The sequence below is a fragment of the Podarcis tiliguerta genome, assembly GCF_965153285.1.
Source record: "Podarcis tiliguerta genome assembly, chromosome: 4".
Lineage (NCBI taxonomy): Eukaryota > Metazoa > Chordata > Lepidosauria > Squamata > Lacertidae > Podarcis > Podarcis tiliguerta.
The window spans coordinates 93,927,586-93,947,181 of NC_139537.1; the positions used below are offsets into that span (position 1 = coordinate 93,927,586).

The 19,596-nt window shown below is 43.5% G+C and overlaps 1 protein-coding gene across 6 annotated transcripts in view; it reads left to right on the plus strand.

Moving 5' to 3' along the window:
• The window catches only part of TBC1D4 (TBC1 domain family member 4), a 99,255-nt gene that overhangs the window by 13,526 nt on the left and 66,133 nt on the right, over positions 1 to 19,596 (plus strand). The window contains exon 1 of one of the 6 annotated variants that reach the window (XM_083435782.1): positions 10,253 to 10,454. The exons of 4 other annotated variants lie outside the window; for them this stretch is intronic. The gene's annotated coding sequence lies outside the window, so the exon portion shown is untranslated. Of the gene's footprint in view, positions 1 to 10,252; positions 10,455 to 19,596 lie in introns of those variants that run through there. One more of the 6 variants, XM_083435781.1, reaches the window with a different exon arrangement.

Here is a 19,596-nt window from a genome sequence, read left to right on the forward strand (position 1 = left end):
TGATTTAGCTATAATTGATTTACCTATGTAGCAGGAAACCCCCCCCCCCCAATCATTCAGTTTGTACAAACTTCACACACACTCACACACTACATACGCTACGCTTCTGTTATAAATTCATAGAAAATCAACCATACATCGGATTTGCACTGTTCCACTTTTATTTTACTCCGTGAAGGAAGGACTACAAAATGGGGAAGTTTTGATACAGGGCGCCATAATCCCTTCACCATACCAGCACATCCACAGGAGCCCTGCCCAGTTGCTTTGCCAACCCTGATGGTCCTAGACAGAAGACCATCAAGATCGCAAAGAACTTGCATATGGGAGTGGATTCAGCACAGACTGGAACAAAGGACAGTAATCAGCTCTTCCCTCTGGGGGCAGGAAACTGCAAACTCCCCTCTGTCACCTGGAAAGTACCCATGGGGGAACCAGCCAGGTGACAGGACACTCAGGTTACCACCACAACTCCTCCCTCAACCCCTCCTTTCTGTGATGTATGTCTGATGTTTCTGGGGGTGGTCTTGATCTACAGGATGGGAATTTAAAAAGTCTTTATAAGACCTTGCACACCATTTTTTCTGTGTCCTTCCTCTCTCCTGCAAGTGAGGGGAGCACCCTGTCGCAACAGTTCAATAAAGGCCAAGCCTACAGGCTGCTGTTTTGCTCCAAGTTATCCTGGTTGCTGTCTTTGTTTTTGTCCAAGGGAGCCCTCGGATTTTTCCGTTAACAGCTACATAGGCTGAAGGCAACATGATTCAGCTGCCCAAATTTGACTGCCAATGAGAGCCAGTTTCTGATATCCCTAATGTCAGTGTTTGAGATAAAATACCACCAATAATAATTCTTGTCCGGTGTGCTTGAAATGTGCCCTTGAAAAACGTCCTAAATCGCTCAGAAATTCTCCTTGGTGTCATTAAATAGCAATCAGTCTACAGCAGTGTTGAGATCTTATCTTTATCCTTCACAATATTATTTCTAGCGCAGCCAAGGATAGATTGCACAGCACCGTATGAAACATGAAATTTATTATGGTCAGAAACCAGCTTGAGAAACACAAATGGAACTAAAATCACAATAGCAAAACAAATATTTAAAACAATATGCAACAATAGATTTTAAGTTTAAAAGTGCAATAGGCATATAAACACATAAAAACTTTAAAATAGACTACCTTAGAGAAATGACCCAATGTCACCCATGGGTCCGGGTTTGGGAATTTTCTTAACAAACTAGATTTAATTGGGTGGTCAGCGCCTACAGATCTGTGCACAGAATCTGGCGACAATCCAAGTCGTCTTGTGGTCTTTGCCTAACAGGAGAACATCGAATTTTTCCTTTACCGGAAGGTCAGTAAGTCTCACCAGCAGGGGGGTCAATGGTTTCTCTACGTGCCTCATCGTAAAAGGGACATCTAAAAAATATGTGATATTCAGAGCTTCCTATATCCCCCAATGGACAGGCGCAAATTCTCTGGTCATACGAAATATATGTTTCAAGCTGATTGTAAAAGAGCTTTATTCTTCGTGGTTTCCAAAATCCACGGTGTAGCTCTACTTTCTGATAAATGTGATGGGCAGATGCTCACGACCCAAACCAAATCCATCCGTGTTATTTTAACACATTCATTTGTGTTACTGCACTTGTCAGGGCAGTGTTGGCAGGCTCCATCCTAAGAAGGGTTTCGCTGTGTGCGGATAGCTCAGTTGGTTAGAGCGTGGTGCAGATAACACCAAGGTTGCAGGTTCAATCCCCGTAAGGGGAAGTTGCATATTCCTGTATTGCTCTGGGTCCAATCCAACTCTTATGATTCTGTGTCCAGTTACACTGCATGGCTGTATAGTTTAGCATGGGGAAAGGAAACGGGTGGCTCATAGGATAGAACTAGCTCATGATCTGGCCCAACCGCCTTCTCAATCCGGCCCACGGACAGTCCGGGGATCAGCGTGTTTTAAATGAGTAGAATGTGTCCTTTTATTTAAAATGCATCTCTGGGCTATTTGTGGGGCATAAGAATTCGTTCATTTCCCCCCCCCAAATATAGTCCGGCCCCCCACATGGTCTGAGCAGCAGAAGAGGAAGAGTTTGGATTTGATATCCCGCTTTATCACTACCCGAAGGAGTCTCAAAGTGGCTAACATTCTCCTTTCCTTTCCTCACCCACAACAAACCTCTGTGAGGTGAGTGGGGCTGAGAGACTTCAGAAAAGCGTGACTGGCCCAAGGTCACCCAGCAGCTGCATGTGGAGGAGCGGAGACGCGAACCCGGTTCCCCAGATCACGAGTCTACCGCTCTTAACCACTGCATCACACTGGCTCTCTGAGGGACAGTGGACCAGCCCCCTGCTGAAAAAGTTTGCCGACCCCTGAACTAGCCCTTGCAGTCTTTCCACCAAGCCTCAACCCCTCTCAAAGGTCCTGCCCGCTGCAGTTAGTCCACTTATTATTATTATTATTATTATTATTATTATTATTATTATTATTATATTCAAACCGCACCCATCTGTCTGGGTTGCCTCAGCCACTCTGGGCAGCTTCCAACAAACATAAAAGCATAATAAAACATCAAGCATTTAAAACTTTTCCATACAGGGCTGCCTTCAGATGTTGTCTAAAGCAGCATTTTGCAACCTTGGGCCTCCAGCTGTTTTTGGACTACAACTCCCATAATCCTCAGCTAGGAAGACCAGTGGTCAGGGATGATGGGAATTGTAGTTGACAGCTGGAGGCCCAAGGTTGGGAAACACTGGTCTAAAGGTTGTGAACCTTGGTTCTCAAACGCCTTGGTACTCAAACAACTTGGAACCCAAACACTGCAAACCTGGAAGCAAGTGTTCTGATTTGCGAAATTTTTCGAAGTCGAATCTGCTCCAATTTGAGTGCTATGCTGCCGATTTGAGTGTTACGCTGAGTCCTGTCTGTTTTTGCTATTTACATACTTTTAAGTAAATAGCAAAAATCAGAGGCTCACTATGTCAGGTTCCTATTGGAAGACCGGACAAATCTAGAACATTAGCAGTGGCAAAGTTTTTATCGGTGATTGCAAGAACCAATGATCCCTATATTCTGAACAAAATGCTAGTTTAACCAGGAGGTAGGCTGTATGAATTGTGTATTGCTTTGTAACAATTTGTTGGGTCTCTGGACCGTAATAAAGACTGTTATTGTTATTTACGTATTTTGCATTTTTATTTTTGCGGCTCTTTTTTGTTTTTGTCACTGTGACTGTGTGGAACCCAGATCAGCTCCTGATTGATTGATTGTGTGACTGCAGTCCATTGTTTATTGCTTTCATTTTATGGATCAATGGTCTCATTAGAGAGAAAAATTAATATTAAATTGCTGTTTTAGGGGTTGTTTTTATAAGTCTGGAACGGATTGATCCATTTTGCATTACTTTCTATGGGAAGGCACGCCTTAATTTTGGAACGCTTTGGTTTTGGAACAGACTTCCGGCACGGATTAAGTTTGAGAACCAAGGTACCACTGTACTTGTATCTCCTTGACATCTGATGGGAGGGCGTTCCACAGGGCTGGCGCCACCACCAAGAAGGCCCTCTCCCTAGTTCCCTGTAACCACCAGAAGCCCTTCGGAGCAGAAATCATCACTTTCTATATTTTGTAGGTATGTAGTGGTCTGTTTTTCAGACAGTAATCCTGGGAGCCCGTGCAGTTAGGACTCCACCCTCCAAACTCCACACACACACACACACATGAGTAATTTCTTTTAATACAGTTGGCATTACCAGACAGGAAGGGCTTTTCAAAAGGATAATTTTGGACTAGAAGGCAATTATGTCACTTTTGGTAGTACCAAATGCTAGGTAAAAATAAGCAGGGTGAGGTGTGGTTTTTTCCCCTTCCCCTTGGCAACTTTGCTATGCCAAAAATATCATTTGATTGAATAAAAGCATGGGCGCAATGGCAGCCTTGAAACAGCAGCTGTTCTCTGTGTGTTGCTGTTTGTCACGGGAGTTCCTGCAAGGTCAGTAAAAGACTCTTTCCTCTCAGAAATGGCAGGGATGAATGCATCCCACGTGGCAGAGTGGAACCTTGCTGTTTTTGAGACCTGAAAAAGCATCATGGCCAATCCAGTGCCTTTTTAAAACGTGTTTTTTGAGGGAAATATTGGGTTACTCTAGTTTTTATTATAGAATCATAGAATCATAGAGTTGGAAGAGACCACAAGGGCCATCGAGTCCAACCCCCTGCCAAGCAGGAAACACCATCAGAGCACTCCTGACATATGGTTGTCAAGCCTCTGCTAAAAGACCTCCAAAGAAGGAGACTCCACCACACTCCTTGGCCGCAAATTCCACTGTCGAACAGCTCTTACTGTCAGGAAGTTCTTCCTAATGTTGAGGTGGAATCTTCTTTCTTGTCGTTTGGATCCATTGCTCCGTGTCCGCTTCTCTGGAGCAGCAGAAAACAACCTTTCTCCCTCCTCTATGTGACATCCTTTTATATATTTGAACATGGCTATCATATCACCCCTTAACCTCCTCTTCTCCAGGCTAAACATGCCCAGCTCCCTTAGCCGTTCCTCATAAGGCATCGTTTCCAGGCCTTTCACCATTTTGGTTGCCCTCCTCTGGACACGCTCCAGTTTGTCAGTGTCCTTCTTGAACTGTGGTGCCCAGAACTGGACACAGTACTCCAGGTGAGGTCTGACCAGAGCAGAATACAGTGGCACTATAACTTCCCTTGATCTAGATGCTATACTCCTATTGATGCAGCCCAGAATTGCATTGGCTTTTTTAGCTGCCGCGTCACACTGTTGGCTCATGTCAAGTTTTTGGTCAACCAAGACTCCTAGATCCTTTTCACATGTACTGCTCTCATTTATGCATTTTGTGATTTTAATTTGTGATTTTTATGTTGCAAACGGCCCCGGGACCTGTGGTTATCGGGCTGTATAAAAATTTAATAAGTAATAATAATATTAATAATACTTTATGTAGTGGATATTGCTTCCCCACAGGCACTGATTAGGGAGCCTATATTTGTGGAAAACAGAGGCCACCTTATTGCCCAACTGGACCATTAATCCAGCAGTTAGCATCACCAAGGGATCCTCTACTATTTTGCTTGCCTATTTCTGGTCCACACTTTACCATGGGAAGAGAGAGCTCTTTACTGCTGACTGCACAGCATGGAAAGTAAGAGAAACCATGGCGGTAGGTTTGCCACATTTCAAAAAGTGAAAATCTGGACAAAAAAAGTTGCTGAGCTTTTTTGGGCAAAGCTGTTGGGATTGCAAAATCTCTTTTTAAAAATGTAAGTTTTTGAGCTACTTTTAAGGAAATTCGCCCCAAACCTGCACTTCCAACATGGGTTGCCCTGTGTCTGGACACTACAGCAAATTCTACCCAGACATTGTTTGCGACGGCCAAATCCTGGCTACATCCGGGAAATTTTAATCATAGATCTGCCTAAGAGACACTAAAACAGATGAAAACTTGTGTTTTCCTCCCAGTATTAGTATGGGTATTATTAGGATGGGGTTGTTGTTGTTGTTGTTGTTGTTAGGGTGCAGGTAGTCCTACTTGTGTCTCTAGCACCAGTTAGAGAAAGCTTTTTGACTTGCATTAAAAAAAAATACTTTGAATGATCCCTTTATTGATTATCAAAGTACGCAGGCTGAGACCCTACCTGCTCGCAATCTGTCTCCCCAGAGTGGTGCATCCTTTAGTTATCTCTCGCTTGGATTACTGCAATGCGCTCTACGTGGGGCTACCTTTGAAGGTGACCCGGAAACTACAACTAATCCAGAACACGGCAGCTAGACTGGTGACTGGGAGCGGCCGCCGAGACCATATAACACCGGTCTGGAAAGACCTACATTGGCTCCCAGTACGTTTCCGAGCACAATTCAAAGTGTTGGTGCTGACCTTTAAATCCCTAAACGGCCTCAGTCCAGTATATCTGAAGGAGCGTCTCCACCCCTATCATCTAGCCCAGACACTGAGGTCCAGCGCCGAGGGCCTTCTGGAGGTTCCCTCACTGCAAGAAGTGACGTTACAGGGAACCAGGCAGAGGGCCTTCTCAGTAGTGGCACCCACCCTGTGGAACACCCTCCCACAAGATGACAAAGAGAACAACAACAACCAGACTTTTAGAAGACATCTGAAGGCAGCCCTGTTTAGGGAAGCTTTTAATGTTTAAGAGGTTATTGTATTTTAGTGTTTTGTTGGAAGCCGCCCATTTTATTATTTATTATTATTATTACTTGTGCTAAGTGTTTTTCAAGCGTAGGAGTTGGCTCTTATGACTGTAATGCTGAAGATAATAAATACGTATTCAAAACTGCCAAACTGTGTGCTCAAGAGAACAACTAGAATTGCGCAGCCTTTATTTAATGAGATTCTTGTAAACATTGCTTTGCAGACTTGTTTGCAAGTTTACTTTAAACAGCAAGATTCAAATATTGCACATGTGCAGACACTTAAGCCATGTACACATTACTGGCTTAAATCATAGCTGGCTCGTTTCCCCCTGAATTCAGCTGAAAGCTGGTTTGGGGAAAACAGCTTCAAAATACAGAATACACACGGACTGCGGTTATTGTCGTATGTACGCTTCTTCCAAAACCAGCTCTGGATGCAGGAGAAACAATTCCAAAAGGAGTTAGTCCAAGCCTAGAAGCGATGGTGGCTCCAATAAAACTGATATTAGTGCGTTTCAGGCTTGAATCTAAATGCCAGTGCATAACTTTAAAGCTGGCCAGCAGTTGTGGGGAGAAAGGAGGAACCAAATTTAGGGACACTCCACCTGGTTCTGCCTTAAATAAGATGCCTTCTAGATTTATTCCAAATATCTGCAACATCTGTGGCATGAATTAGTTATTAATCAACCACAAAGATTTAAGCGACAACTTGCTTTTCAGTAAAAATGTACAGATTCATCTTGCAAATTATCGTGTATTCTTGTGTCCTCAAAGTAAGCCCTGTCAGCTTGTTCCTAGGTAAATGTGCATAGGATTGCAGTGTAATTCTCCCTTTTCTGTCATACAACCTGCAAGGTATTGGGAAGTGTTTAATGTTTGACGTTTTATCATGTTATTGTATTTTGCTGGAAGCCACCCGGAGTGGCTGGGGAAACCCAGCCGGATGGATGGAGTATAAGTAACAATACAGCGGTACCTCGGTTTTTTAACGTAATCCGTTCTGGAAGACCGTTCGATTTCCGAAACGTTCGAAAACCGAGGTGCAAAGAGCAGTCTGCAGAAAACTGAAAAAAGCAACATGTATAGTGGTACCTCCGGTTGCGAAAGGGATCCATTCCGTAGGCCCGTTTGCAACATGAAAAGAGCGCAGCCTGCAGCAGCGCGTCTGCGCACGCACGGGCTGTGATTTGCCGCGTCTGCGCATGCCCGTGACGTCATTTTGTGCGCATGTGCAAGCGGCAAAACCCGGAAGTAACCCTTTCCGGTACTTCCGGGTCGCCGCGGGACGTAACCTGAAAGAACGTAACATGAAGCAAACGTAACATGAGGTATGACTGTACATGCGGCAGAAGCCGTTCGACTTCTGAGGTGCGTTTGAAAATGGAAGCATTTACTTCCAGGTTTTTGGCATTCAAAAACTGAAACATTCAGCTTCCAAGATGTTCAGAAACTGAGGTACCACTGTAACAACAACAACAAGTTTAAGTAGTGTTTAACATTGGAGTACAGTGGTACTTCAGGTTACATACGCTTCATGTTACAGACTCCGCTAACCCAGAAATAGTGCTTCAGGTTAAGAACTTTGCTTCAGGATGAGAACAGAAATTGTGCTCCGGCGGCGCAGCAGCAGCAGGAGGCCCCATTTGCTAAAGTGGTGCTTCAGTTTAAGTACAGTTTCAGGTTAAGAATGGACCTCTGGAACAAATTAAGTACTTAACCTGAGGTACCACTATAGTCCATCATTTTCTAGCTTTCCACCTTCAGAGAGCCATTCCCACAGTGTCTTGTCTTATGAAAAACCTGTGTGCTGCCCCCAGGACTCTGCACATTTCAGAATATTCTGGTCCACGTTTTCAGGGCGTGCTCTTTGCTCATGGAGAGCATTGCCCAAGCCTGTTTCTCAGCACTCGCCTGGGGCTTTATGTTGCAAAGTGAGATCAGGAACTGTGGCCAAGATGCCTTTCAGCAATGCTCCCATGCCACTATTGATCTCACGAAGGAATCCCAGATTTCCCTGGCACACGGCATGAGAGCCAGAGGCAAAAAACAAACACCGTTGATAATCTAAATAACTTTTTAATTATTCCAAATTTCTGAACGATTTCTCAAAACCCCCTCATGTTAAATATTTTCCACTACGCGGCTTTTTATATTAGGAAATAAATAGAGTTGCTAGCTTGTTAGAGAAGAGGTGCAGCACGATCCTATGGGTGTCTACTTGGAAGTAAACTCCATTGGGTTTAATTGGGCTCATTCCCAGGTCCGAGTGCAGAGGATTACAGTGTGCAGATTTTAGTGCATTAATCCCTCAGTTTGAATACATATAAGTAAAAACAGAATTTTTGCAGCAAGAAAAAAATCTTTATTTTTATTTGCACGTTGCTATAACAGGCATTATAAGAAAAAGCATTCCTTCTTTGTGGAGGATGAGCAGTTGCAGTTTGTCAAGCAGCTACGAAAAGTGCACATATGTTTTCTCCCTTTGCATCGGACCAACCTTTTGTGTGGAAGGAGAGAGGAAACAGTTTTTAAGATGGTACTTGCCACCTTCAGTTTATATAAGCAGAATGATTTATTTATATAGTAATCAGCAACTCAAATAATCAGGACAATTGGATTTTTGTCAAGTGCCTTACGTATGTGTTTATTCCAAAATCCAAGGGGGCTTACTCCTAGGTAAATGTGCATTGGATCCAAGCCTTAATTGATTAACCAGCGAATCAAGTGAATGCTACACCCCTAAGCGTAAATGTCAGAGTGACCTGAATTTTCTTTTCCAAAACAACTCTTACATCAAGAAGTTCGCCCCAGCCTGCAAGATGACTCTGGTAAAATAATTCCATTGATGATATTTATACTGCAACTGTGGCTATCTTTAGTTGCTGCTGCTGCTTAAAGTCCTATTTAGAGCCACAAGATGAGATGACACTCGACACCCCAGCTCTATCACCCTAATACTTGTTCTTTAAAAAAAAAGTAGGCCAGAAATGCATACTTCCAAGTAGCCTATTTGCTTTAATTAGAAATGGGCGTGCATGAGTTAGCTTGCTGAAAACAGAGTCCGCAGCTCAGCACTAGATGTTATTCCATTTGTGTGTCCCTTTTAAGTGTCTGTATCACCATATCACCACAGGGCCTAGGACTTGCCGATCAGAAGGTTGGCGGTTCGAATCCCCATGACGGGGTGAGCTCCCATTGCTCAGTCCCTGCTCCTACCAACCTAGCAGTTCGAAAGCACATCAGAGTGCAAGTAGATAAATAGGTAGCGCTCCGGCGGGAAGGTAAATGGTGTTTCCGTGCGCTGCTCTGGTTTCGCCAGAAGCGGCTTCGTCGTGCTGGCCACATGACCTGGAAGCTGTACGCCGGCTCCCTCGGCCAATAAAGCGAGATGAGCGCCACAACCCCAGAGTCGGTCATGACTGGACCTAATGGTCAGGGGTCCCTTTACCTTTACCTTACTTCTCACAACAATTACATCATGCCTTCTTTTCCGTGTGGCCAGCCTAGATTCCCCCTCTCCCTGTAGATCAGGTGTGGGGAACCAACCCTCGTCTCTCTTGATGTTGCTGAACTACAACCTCTATCATTCCTAGCCATTGGCCATGCTTGCTGGGGCTGTTGGGAGTTGTAGTTCAGCAACTGGAGGGCCAAAAGATCCCCTGACCACTGGTCCTGCCAGCTAGGGATGATGGGAGTCGTAGTCCAACAACAGCTGGAGACCCAAGTTTGGGAAACGCTGGTCTAGGCCCAGTGTTTGTAAAATCCATTGGTTGGCCTATCTGCTTCCCTGATCGCTTGACCCAGAACTTTGCTATTGGGATAACTTCTTGGTAGTCCTTGCGAAATGTTTGAAATGGGACTCCTCTCTGCGGTCGAATTATGTGCCTCTGATGACATCTCTGTACATAAATCAGCTTCCATTACGCTCTTCCACCTGGTCTTTCTCAAGTGACATACTAGAGTACGAATTACGTACGCCTGCTGCTTCTGGGCTTTTTGAAAAGAGCCATACTGTTGCAAAATAAAGCAGAATGCTAATAAAAATGTCCATATCATGAGACTACGTGGAAGGCATGTCCACACATGGAACAATCTGAAATGCTCTTGGACAAAGTATGCGCGTCTTTTGATGACATTGCCTGGTGTAGCTGTTCATGTATATCTAAGTGTATTGCTACTCGTTTTGTTAACACGATAAAAAAGGTTTTTTTAAGAGGCACGCCCTTCATTCTGCATGTAGGTGCCCTCCTGTTTCAGAAACAGGATTTCTTCCAACCTTAACTTGAGTGAGTAAGGATTTGAACATATGTCCCTATAATTTAGTCTTTTGTTCTGAGCTAGTTTGGTGGTGGTGGTTGTTTATAGATTTAATAATAATAATCAAAATAATTTATTATTTATACTCCACCCATCTGGCTGGGTTTCCCTAGCCACTCTTGGCAGCTTCCAACAAAATACTAAAATACAATAGTCTATTAAACATTATGGAGCAGGAACCGGCAAGCCACTCCAATATCCCTGCCAAGAAAACTCCATGGACAAAGACAACAGGCATATAAAAGAGCGCCTGGCGTGCTCTGGTCCATGGGGTCACGAAGAGTGGGACACGACTAAACGACTAAACAACAACAATTAAACATTAAAGGCTTCCCTAAACAGGGCTGCCTTCAGATGTCTTCTAAAAGTCTGGTAGTTGTTTTTCTCTTTGACATCTAGTGGGAGGGCATTCCACAGGGCGGGTGCCACTACCAAGAAGGCCCTCTGCCTGGTTCCCTGCAATCTCACTTATTGCAATGAGGGAACCACCAGAATTCCTTCAGAGCTGGACCTCAGGGTCCCTGTGATCGATGGGGGTGGAGACGCTCCTTCAGGTATCCTGGGCCGAGGCCGTTTAGGGCTTTCAAAGTCAGCACCAACACTTTGAATTGTGCTTGGAAACGTACTGGGAGCCAATGTAGGTCTTTCAAGATTGGTGTTATGTTAAAGATACTTCTAGTGGTGAATGATACCCCACAGTTTGGAGTGGCACATCTCGTAGGGCTTGAACTGATAAAGCAAGTGGAGCAAAAACAGGGAGGAAAGCTGTGATAGCTTGCAGACTGTGTAGGATCAACCTTGCTTTGAGGGACAACTGAAAGTCATGGTGATGTAATGGGATTTAATGGGCCCATTGGGATTAAGAATTAACTTTCTCTTGGCAGTACTAATTAAGTCAATGATTGGCATGTAGAAACAATAGTGTGAAGAACAGAGGGCTTCTGTATTTCAAGGATCCAGGCAGGATAGGATATGCAGTGTTGTAGCCCTGGATAGGCTGTGTATTTTGGGAGGGGGGATCAATCCGGGATCTGTTTTTAAAAGGTGGAAATACACTGTCCAACTTTACAGCAAAGCTGCTCTGCCATATATTTGAAGCAAAAATAAAATGGTGATTGATCCTGCAAGTCAGGTTAAGAATTCAGTGGTTTATGGGCGTGTTTGGTTTGTTTAGGATGTAGTCAACTTCATTTGCTGAAAAAGAAAATGCAGTCCTCTGCACACATACTCGCGAGTAAGTCCTGCTGAACTCATTGGGAGTTTCTTTTGATTCAACATGCGTAAGGCTGAGCTGCCAGAGTTGGAGCGGGTTAATAGAATTAGCTGATTCTCTCCGTTATTTGTGGCTGTGCCTTCAACAACAGCTTGATGTGCAGAAATTATTTGGTGATGTTTCATTCCATACAGAGAAAATGTTGACCTGCTGATTTCTGGACATCTCATTGCTTGCAGAAGCACTGGAGCAGCTGGCCTTGTTTACTGAATCATTTGGCCACCCCTGTATGTTGGGTAGCTTAATTGCTTCAGTCATCTTGCTGCTTAAGAGCTGAACTAGAAAACTTCCCATATGGTTTAAATACTTTTTCTGCTTGTAGTCTCCACCCTATAGTAGTATCCTTAAAATAGCAACTCTGAGAATGTGTTCTGCCTTACTCTACTTCAGATACAACATCCTTTGCTTTCTGGCTTTTTTACCATGGAAGCTTGTGCTGTATTTCAGTTTGTAACCAGATACAGAATAAAATGTTTAGCTAAAGTAAGTATTCATAGCTCTGGTTCTTTTTCTGCAGCCTTGGAATGATTTATCATAAGGAAGTCTAACCGAGGGCACATTTGAAGAGGCAAATGCAACTTTCCACATTTCTGGAAACTTGTAGTTAGATATCCTTGTTTGTAATAAATATAGAAATGTGGCCTTGTACGTTTTCTTTTATGTGATTGGGAGTAATGTCAAGGTTTGGGTCTTAATTCTGGCAATATTTAACTAGTACTGGCTTTTCAGGAAGTAACATTAGTGTGAACAAACCTGAAAAGGGAATAAAATAAAGCTAAGCTTTTCTGTTTTTCCTCAGTAAATGAGTGAAATCAAAGCAAGTTTTGCAATGACTAGTTTCTTCCTTTTTAGTGATAGAAATATAGCTGCTTAAATGGCAACTCTTTCTCACTCTGAGAGTACATAACTGCATCTTTCTTACGTTTGGAGTTGGTGTCATTGCAAGTGCCATGTTTAATGCTCTTACAGCCCCTGTTAATGGCAGGTAAAGGAAAAACATTTAAATTTAGCCATCCCTTTTATATGGTGCTCTTGTTTGGAGCGGTGCTGGCTTCAGAAACGTTTGGGGAACCCTTCGTATATAAACTTGTCTCACGAGGAACCTGGCCCCAGGGACCAAGCTTGCACATCGTGCTTTGGATTCTGGGAAGTGTTTGAAGTCAGGTTACCAGTTTTTTCCCCAAAGAATCTGGGAACACTTTTTTAAAAAAAAAAGAGGAAAAAAAGTTATTAAAAAAAGTAGTAGTAATATCTTGTCTTCTGTGGTCTCCTCTGTTGCGGGGCCCTGGGCTGCTCTCTTGGAGCACTAGCTGCCGTGGAGCAGGCTTGGGCCGGGCCTGGGCTTGGCCACGTGCCCTTGCCTTCCCGGTGCTCTCCTGCCTCTCCTCCTCAGTGGTGGTGACACGACAAGTTCGGGGCTCCCCTCTTTTTTCTCCTTCCTCTTTCTCTCTCTTCCTTCTCCTTTTCCACTCCTCCTTCTCCCTGCGTCAGCTCCAGGGTTTTCCTGGCTCTGGAGCACCGCTGGGCAGTTGGCCGGGCGCTCTCACTCCCAGCTCGATTTGGGTCGTGGGGGGGGGGTCAGCGGTTCCCCCCAGTTTACGCACCAGGCACCCCCGGTTTCCCCTCGGCAGTGGCGGTGGCAGCAGCAGTCTCAGCAGCCCAGAGCCAGCCTGGTAGCGCAGTTGTCTCTGGCTAGCTTCAGGAGCGGCTTGCTGCCGTGGCGCCCGCCATTTTGCCTCGCTGGAAGTCCCCATACAATGTGTCTGGTGCCGTTGAACCAACATTCATTCCCTACTAATAAATCTACATCTACAACACTTAAAATATAAATCTGGGGACATTAAATGAAATCCAGGGACATTCCAGGGATGGATTTTGTCCGGGGACAGATTTGTAAATCCGGGGACTGTTCCCGGGAAACGGGGACGTCTGGCAACCATAGTTTGAAGTGCACACTCAGTTTATGCAGTGCATTGTCCTGGCTTGTTGGGGCTGTCTATCACATTGCATGAGCTGTGGAAGGGACGCATTGTAGGGGGAAGATCTGTAACAAAGCTGTGCCTTGCAGAACTTTATCTGGTGCTCTTGGTCCTATCCAAGGCTTCTCAATGAAAATCTTCCTCTGAATATGCCTTGAGCACCGCTGTTCTAAACTTCAATCTTCAAACATTTACTAATATGGTAAGCAAGATTTTGCGAGCCACCAAGTCTCCAAACACCCGAGATCTAGGATTTATCAAAGCATGCAGAAGCTGTTCATCATTCTTCTCCCTGTTTAGTTACTGGGGAAGGGAATAAATGTGAATACAGGCAGCTTAATGGGCTTCTGCTGACACTTTCATGTCAGTAGCATTACTCTAGGGTAACGTGCAAGTGTTAATGGATTTTATGCCTAATCGTTGCAGGAAGCATCTTCAAGTCTGCTGTGTAGCCCAGTGTTTGTTCTATAGCTGTAGCACTAATTGGAATCTGTACGCCACCCTGACGGGCACTCCTTGAATTACGTGTTCTGTACCCTGGCAATAACCCGTTCATGCAAAAGGACTAAGTTTTTTAAGTAGTTAAAGCCTCTGCAGACCTCTTGAGTTCAATGGAATTCTGTGCGTATAATAAGTCTTATGTTGATGCTTCAGCCAAGGACCAAGCTGAAATTGATAAGGGGTGTGTAGGTGGAGGAAATAAACCTAGTGTGTAGCTGCAAGTAGGTAAATCAGTGGTGAGACTGTGTATTGTTCACGAATTACTGTCATGGCACCCTTGGTTCCATCAGGATCTACGACCAGACATGGTTTAGCAGCCGCAGTTGGAAGAGGAGGAGAAGCAGATTGGGAAGACTTGAAGCAGTTTGGGAAGACTTGGGTAGAAGCAGATTGGCACCATACGCACCAACTCTGTGGGACTGAGGGCAGCTTACCCTCCCCCCAAAGTATGTGAGGAAGGGGCAGTCCCCCCAATCTTGAGGGGGCTCACCTTAAGAAACTTTAGTATAATCAGTCAGGTGGCTTCAGACAGAGCAGACTGGATATTTCCCCCCCCCCCCAACAAAAACAGAGATTTGAGGTCAAAGCCTAATAAATATACTATGGTGTAAATCAGGCACTGAAAATATTTGAAAGCAGTAGGGGAGCATTTCAGTATCCCAGGCCGCTTCTGTAGCAGACTTTAAAATTGCCAAAAGTTTCTAAAGTTACTAAGTCGGACTTCCTCAGCGGATAGGCCCTGTGGTTCTTGGTTTGAACAGAGACTAGAAATGGCCTCTACTGAAAGTAATCGTGACTCTTAAAGCATATTAAACTATTCACTTTGCTATACTTATTTCCCACTAGTGGATCTGGAATGGGTCACCCACGCTGACCGAATCTTGGATACATCTTGGTTTGAACCTGTTTTTGTTTGTGTTTAGTAGTAGGCACATCACATTACGATACGATATGTTGAATTGCTTGGCCTTGCTGGTTTCTTTATTTCACAAATGTGATTTTTTTAAAATAAAAAAATCTGCAATCAATATGGGTACTCTCTGTCCCATCAATTTGAGAGGACTGACCCACCTAAGCCAACGCCCCTACAGTCTTGAAGATCCATCAAAACTGTTCTAGAAATAAAGCAGCTGATGTTCTTCTTGGCACGCATCTAAGGCAGTGGATCTCAGCCCATAATACACTTGCTTAGTCTTGAGCTGCTGCAACACTTTGTTATTCCTGGCATGGGCAAATGCCAGGATCCAAGGAGTGTGCCAAGGAACTCTGCCTGCCTCAGGAGGTTTGGGATGACTTCTTCTCAAGCAACCTCCTGTTCTCCACTCCTACCCCACTCCCAATCCTATGCAGCTTGGACCACTTACGGGACTCGAGAGAATTAATAGAAGCACTTCACTCTGTAAACTGGAGACCATCTATTCAAAATGGCGGACGTTAGGTAAAGCTGAGGAGTGTCTCAAGTAGCTCTTTGATCAAGACCAAAGTACTAACAAAAAGTTTTGTTTGCTTAATTCTGTACACCAGGCTGCTGTTAAAGACCAATGATTTTCACAAATTTGAGCAAGGTGTTAACACAAGCGCTGTGTACTTGATAGAGCATCCATTCTTCAACGACCAATTTTCTGGAAAAGAAATAGTTCTCCCTTTCTAAACTAAACAATACTACTTTGATGCAGATGAGAATGTTCTGAATAAACGTTGACACTTTGCTGTAGCCGCAGTCCAAAGCTGGTCAGATCGGTTTTGCCCTCATCTTCTCCTCTTCCATTTTACTGCCATATATGAAAATATATGTTCAGTTATTATGTAAACCTGAATGTTTTATTGCTTGTGGTCCAGATGAGGAAGGAAAGTAGACCGCATAATTGCAAAACGCTGTTGGTTTATTAAGCCTCGTAACTCTACTTGGGAAGGAACCCTTTTCTTCAGGGAATGAACGGACTTACAGTGTTTACAGTGCAGTTTCTTGCAATATGTTAATTTCCAAGAATAACTCGTTTTGACGTGTGGCAAAATAGCGTTTCCTCAGCACTGACATTGGAGTGACCTTAAGGAAAGGTACTAATAAGCTCTTAAGCTTTACTGAAAATGGTGGGATATAATTATCAAAACATCTCTTTTGTACAAGGGTGAGGAAGCCACAACCCGCAGGCGTAGGTTGGCCCAGCAGACGTCCCCGTTTGACCTGTGAGTCTGTTTCTTTCCAACCGTGGCTCCCTACCGCATCCTTGACATCACATAAGACGTCAGGTGGGAGGCAGGTATAGGTGCAGCCTTCACTTTGAAGAGCGTTTCCTAGTGGTTTCAAGAGAAACCTCCTGGAAGCGCATTTCAAAGGCAATGTCTCTCAGCCAGTTCTAGAAATTCCCCATGCATTAGGCCTGTTTGCTGGTCCAGTTTCAACCACATGGAGATCTCTGGATGCCAAGATTGCAATGAGATCTCCACCTGGCTGGCCCCTCCAGCTTTCTTAAGCAGAAGAGCTCATTTTTTGCATTTAAATCCCAACTTTTCCTCCAATAACTACATGGTTCATCCCCTCCTCAGTTTCTCCCTACAATGACCCTGTCAGGGAGGTTAAGAGGCTGTGACTGACTCCATCTGAAATATTTTCCTTGAAGCTTGAATTTGTTTTATTCTGGATTGTTTTACTTGATGTTTTAATGTGTTGTAAAACACGGAGAGATTCCCCCCCCCTTAAAATATAAAGTGGTATAGGAATGAAAATAATAATAATACAGTGGTACCTTGGTTTTTGAACGTAATCCGTTCCAGAAGACCGTTTGAATTCCGAAACGTTTGAAAACCGAGGTGCAAAGGGCGGCCTGCAGAAAACTGGAAAAAATAACAGGTACATGCAGCAAAAGCCGTTCAACTTCCAAGGCACATTGGAAAATGGAAGCATTTACGTCTGAGCTTTCGGCGTTTGAAAACCAAAACATCCAGCTTCCAAGACGTTCAAAAACCAAGGTACCACTGTAATAAGGAAAAATTTCATGATTACAACAATGCCACCTAGACATTCCTTTGTGGCAACCGTAAGCAAGGTTTAAGATGCCATTTGGCGATTAGCTTCTATATCTGAGTTTCTAACACAGCTTTGAAGTGTGTTTTCAAGTAGTTTCTCTTGAAAGGCCAAGTTTAGTATTAGATTGTTAATGCAGGAATTACGGAGATGACATTGTCATTTTAAGGACTTCATGACGACAAAGTACTGTATATGACAATAGATGTGTTTTTATAGCTTGACATTTTTCTGACTTACTAGATTTATCATTTTGGTAAGTTTTTTTGGTGGCGTTAACAGCTTATTTTGCTTATGTTTAATATATTCCTTGTTAACGCTGTAACAATGTGTGAAAGAAAGAAAAAACTGGTGTGTGTTTTTATATTCCTTGCTAAGGAAAGGAACATTTCGATCTTCCCTTTCGCTCAATTGACTTCATTAGCCTCAGTGATGTAATCCATGTAAATTTAATTATATATTTGTGTGATCCCTGTTTGGCTGAAATCACTCTGTGATTAATTCAGCACTTTGTGTTGAAAACTCGTGATATCATAGCTACCACCAGTAGAAGCAATGGCACCAACCAGGAGTGAAAAAAAGCTGTGCTTAAGGAACTAGTTCTATCAAGTGCTATTTTTCTAGAAACCATGAACACCTCCCTTGTTCTCTTATAATGGTAATGGCGCTCACCTGAGAGGTGCCAAAACTGAGTCCCGGTCAGAAAAAAAGCCCTGGTTCTACGCCCTGATTGCTATGCTATTGAGTAAAATTGAAACGAGATGTCATTGGTTTTTTGGGTTTTTGTACAGCCCTGGTTGAGAGCAGGATGTTTCAAAAGCAAAATCTGGGTGATTGTTTAAGCATAGCAGCTCGTGTGGAAGTGGGAGATGTTATTATGAAATGTTGTGCACAAGCAACGAAACTTATATCCTGGTTTCTGTTCTGACAAAGAAAATACTTGAGGAATATTTGGCCTTCGGAGTTTAAAGTCAGTTTTCCGCTTGGTCATTCAAAAATGTCAGGATTCTGTTGCCTTTTGCCCTAGAAGTTGTTGTCTTTTACAGTTCTGTTCCCAGAAGTGATGTTGCTTTAAAAAAAAGAAAGGGAAGTGATTGATGGAAGTTAAAAGGCTGTTGATGGGAAAACTAATTAACCTTATATAGTTCAGTTCTTGTTAGTAGGAGAAAACGTTAAGACTCCGAAGAGCAATAAATCAGATTAATTATCCTGCTGGATGCAGGCATTTGAGGCCAAGAACCAAATCATCTTGATGTGGGAATTGTATGAGTAACTTGGTTGAAAGTTGGCTTCATAAGTTATGAAGCAGGGTGCTTTGTATATTTGCAAGATGGATTAAATGTAATGGCTGGGCTCCAAACAGTTGCATTAGGCGTGCCCAAGAGCTTTGACATGCGCAGTAGGATTTTTGCATTGTTTTTCCAAAGTAACCTGCAATCCCATTTGGCAAATGCCTTCAAAACTTGCTTTGGTTCCTAAAGCAGTTTGTTCAGTGGCAAAGAGGACCAAAAAATTGGCCAAATTCAAGCCTTGAGTCCTATTAGGCACTCAGAATAGTTCTCTTGGTTTCAGACAGTATTGGGCAGCGGAGCAATAGGTGCCGCTGGTCGTTTTAGTCAGCTCCATGTTCCGATTTAGGTTATTTCCTCTTCAAGCCTCAGAAAGCTTGAAAACATTAACTTATTAAATGCACAACCCATGTTCCATGGATGCAAAAAGGAGGAGGAGGTTTCACCGTTCCATAAATGTGCAAAGGAAAATTGCCACGAGAAAATGAGCAGCAGAAAAACACACACCTCTGATTCACTGCTTACTACTGCTGCTTGAATTAGACCTTTTGGGATGTACAGTGGTACCTTGGTTCTCAAACGCCTTGGTACTCAAATGACTTGGAAGTAAGTGTTCCGGTTTGCGAACTTTTTTCAGAAGCCGAACATGCTCCGTTTTGAGTCTTACGCTTCTGATTTGAGTGTTACACTGAGGTCAGTCTGTTTTTGCTAGCTATTTTGCGTTTTTGCGGCTCTTTTTGTTGTTGTTTTTGTGACTGTGTGGAACCCAGTTCAGTGATTGATTAATTGATTGTGTGACTGCAGTCCATTGTTTATTGCTTTCATATTATGGATCAATTGTCTTGTTAGATAGTAAAATTCATATTAAAGTGCTGTTTTAAGGGTTGTTTTTAAAAGTCTGGAACGGATTAATCCATTTTGCATTACTTTCTATGGGAGAGTGCACCTTGGTTTTGGAATGCTTTGGTTTTGGAATGGACTTCCGGAACGGATTAAGTTTGAGAACCAAGGTACCACTGTATAGCTGCAGCAGAAAACAGCAGC